This window comes from Octopus bimaculoides, chromosome 5 (assembly GCF_001194135.2).
Source record: "Octopus bimaculoides isolate UCB-OBI-ISO-001 chromosome 5, ASM119413v2, whole genome shotgun sequence".
Classification (NCBI taxonomy): Eukaryota; Metazoa; Mollusca; class Cephalopoda; order Octopoda; family Octopodidae; genus Octopus; species Octopus bimaculoides.
The window spans coordinates 22,358,632-22,362,414 of NC_068985.1; the positions used below are offsets into that span (position 1 = coordinate 22,358,632).

Below are 3,783 nucleotides of genomic sequence, written 5' to 3' on the forward strand. Positions count from 1 at the left end.
TAGTGGGATGATGAAAATTGTACGCTGAAAAAATAAATCAAACAGCGTTTCAACTCTGTGAATATATGTGTGTGTATGTAAAAGGGGGGTATGTGAATGTGTGTGTGTGCGTGCGAGCGCAATGGAAGTAGGATGGCTCATCTTTATTCACTTAGTATTGGTTTATTTTTTGATTTGGTTGAATCTTGGTTGGGTTTTTTTTTGTTGGTCAGTTATTTTTAGCATTTTGACAGAAAAAAGTCATTCCAAAATTGTTTTTTAACATAAGCATGCCCAAATAAGTTGAATGCTTACACAGAGCAGGTTTTACAGCCACATCATCCGAACCGACCAGGTGAAACCGGGCTTAGCTGCTAGTTTGTTATAAAGACAACAAAACTAACACATGTTCTGCAGGTCATACATTCATTGTGTTTTCCTTGTATTGTAAACAATTGCAGGCGGCAAGTTGGCAGAATCATTAGCATGCTGGACAAAATGTTTCACGGCATTTCTTCCTGCTTTACATTCTCAGTTCAAACTCCACTGAGGTTGCCTTTGCCTTTCATCTTTTCGGAGTCGATAAAATAAGTAACAATTGATCACTGGGGTTGATGTAATCGACTTGCTCCTCCTACAAACTATTGAAAGTCGTCGAAAAAGCAAAGGTGCGGACACGTCTAGGACTTAGTTAGCTGTTAGGAAATTTCATCAATCATTGAATGCGGGGTTGTGCCATATGGAGACTCAATTGTACGTTGCTATTTGGTCTTATTTTGATGTTTTTGTGTTGTTTAATTGGTGTTGCAGCACTACGTGCAGCTGTCGATGAGAGTATTATGAATATGTGTTTGCTCAAAAGTATCTATTACATTTGCCTCCCATACGAAACACCAACCCCTCTCCCCTTAGAATGGGACGATCGGGTGTGGCTGATTGGACACTGACGATTTGGCATGGCCAACTGGACGTTAAAACTATTTTGTTGACAGTACATTTTGACACTGGAGGCAAATACACACACACATGCATGCATGTGCAGAAATGTTTGTCTTTTTATTGTTTTTCCTGTCTGGATGTATTATTGTTGTCTGTTGTGTTCTTGTTCCATTTTTATTTATATATATATATATATATATATATATATACATACACACACACATTCTGTGGAAGCCACAGCATGGCAAGAAAAAACAAGGATGACCAAAAGTGACTTGGCACCACACCTTCATTAATGACCTCAAAGCCATTGACATTTCATGGGATGAAGCCGATATTGCCACAGCTGACCGGCCACGTTGGAGAAGCCTTGCCGCCCATTGCGCCACATGGCACAGGAGGACCTAAGATATACACAGAGACTTTACAATGTATTAATTAAATGTGATTGACATAAACACACACATACACACTCTCTCTCTCTCTCTCATACATATGAAGAGAGATATGTTCACACATAAAGAGAGAGAGAGAGAGAGAGCATTAAAATGTCTGATTTCAAATAAGTCATCATTGAATCAGTAACACCAAATAGACAGCTCCAAAACAGCTGTGCCAAAAAATTTCATATCTGTTTCCATTTGCCTGATGAACCTCCACTGGAACTACATTCTTTAATATCTGGTGCTCAACTTTGTGCACTAAATAAAAGAAGACAATACCTAGTCAATTGCTATTGACAACACATACAGTTCACTGTCTAGTGAAGTGGATCTTCATATAATGACCAAGCAACTTTCACAACATCTATTTTTATATTAGGTGGGTGAAGGCATCCCAGGATTTGAAACCATGTAGGTTTAGTGACTAGGATCAGACCAATCATCTTGCAATAATATCACCCTATATTATTGAAAGTTTCAGATGTTCCTGTGTAAATGGAGATTATAAAAGCAAAAATGTGATCAAACAGGCCAGAGGTGCACATAGATAATACAGAGGAACAAACAGGTGGCACAGACAAGAAGTTCATAAGAAGACTATTTTTTTGGCTATTTCTCGACCCTGGGTTAAAGGAATCGTCGGCTGTGATGAACAGGATAGTTTCCTACTTGTCACACAAAGTCATTCTTATCTATTATTAATTCAGCCATGCACACCATTTACTACTGGCAAATCGCAATACAGCCATGGCAAGCATCTGTATAATTATGTAAATATTGTGATATACACATATATAAATAAATGTTTATCAAACACTGTTTGGAGTTGGTTTTATTATGGGACAGCATATAGCCTGAATTTCATATGAATTAAACAAGAATCATCTGGCTAGTCTGACATGAAATTCTTATCTTTATTTAAAATTATTCCCTCTCCTTGATTCTTGTCACTTTATGGCTCTGTTGCTGGTCTGTAGACTCTGGTCCTCTTCCTCAGTTGATGTTCTCCTGGTCTCGAATTTAGAGATTGCATTGGTCATCTGGAACAGTGCGTGTAACATCCAGTTTTCAGATATGGAGTCAAATGAAATTTTTGTTTTGTGTTTACTTCATATCAATATGTGTATATTTAAGATCTACTTATTCGTGAACCTTTGATGTTGAAGCTGAAGGAAGACAGTAGAAAATTATTACAAACCTCAATTTGTACTGGGTACATAGAAATGCAAATTTATAAGGTTACCATGCATGTAGAGTTTATGTGGTTATTTGGTCACTTAGAAATAGCAACCAAATCTTTCCATAAAATTATATCCTACTGTCTTAAATAAAAGCATGCAGTGGACAGTGTAATCCCAAATATACAAAATGACTGGATTCTCACAGTGGGTCTGTTCAATCTGTATAGAAGAATAGCAACTAGTGCCATGCTCTGACTGAGTCCACTACCACCAGAACCTACATGTATACTGATTGAACCAATGGAAAAGCTTCTCTGCAGCGGCTTGACCTGCCACCAAACATCCTCAAACCACACCCTACATCTTACAAAAAGGATGCACATCATACCCAAGATATTTTGGTTTAGATATACCTTTGACTAAAGTGAGATAGTCATGCCCTGAATGCCATTAATCATGGGTTTGTTCAATCAAAGCTAAACTACATCTATATAGGAGGTTAATCCAATGATGGAGCTACTATGTAGTCATTTGACCTGCTAAAAATAGCTGTAAAACCTTTTGTTAATCACACAGTACCATTTTGATAAAAAGAGGAAGGACTCCTTGGATAAATATCAGTTTTTAATTTTAATATGCCACTTCCTTTTGTTAAACTTTAGCTTGTATCAGTTTAGTTCTGCAAAGAATTTTTGTTTATTTACACTGTCTTACAGCTAGTTTATTTGTCATAGAGGATACTTTTAGATGCAGTTAAGAATTACTTTTTGACTGCTGTGACAACAAAAGTAGAAGAGTGGTTATAACAAATAATAAAGAAGATAAGTGGTCTTGATTTTAGTTGAAAAGCTTTTAGCAATGATTTTAATATTGCCTTCAGTGAAAGCATACATTTGTGGTTTCTTGGTTAAATTTATCTGAGAAAATCTTTTCACACACACTATGTAATTGCACAGATGGAAGAAATACTCTGAGGGTAATTACAAGTTTTAAACATTGGAAGATATGGTCTGTTCTTTGCACTTGTTACATGAATAAATGACACAAACCTGTTTCAACAACAAGAACAACAACACAAAAGATAATTCTAAGTTATGCCAAAAATATCTCCTATAACAAACAAGCTGACTGCAGGACAGCATAGTTATTTTTTGTGTTGATAATTTTTGTACTTTTGTTGAATTATTTCTCATGTTAAGATAGGTGTGTGTGTGTGTGTGTGTGTGTGTGTGTGATTGTAT

At 36.3% G+C, this 3,783-nt stretch overlaps 1 protein-coding gene across 1 annotated transcript in view; it reads left to right on the forward strand.

The window, feature by feature from the left end:
- Positions 1-3,783, forward strand: part of LOC106883085 (lysosomal alpha-mannosidase) — a 51,033-nt gene that overhangs the window by 2,393 nt on the left and 44,857 nt on the right. The gene's annotated exons all lie outside the window — the stretch shown is intronic.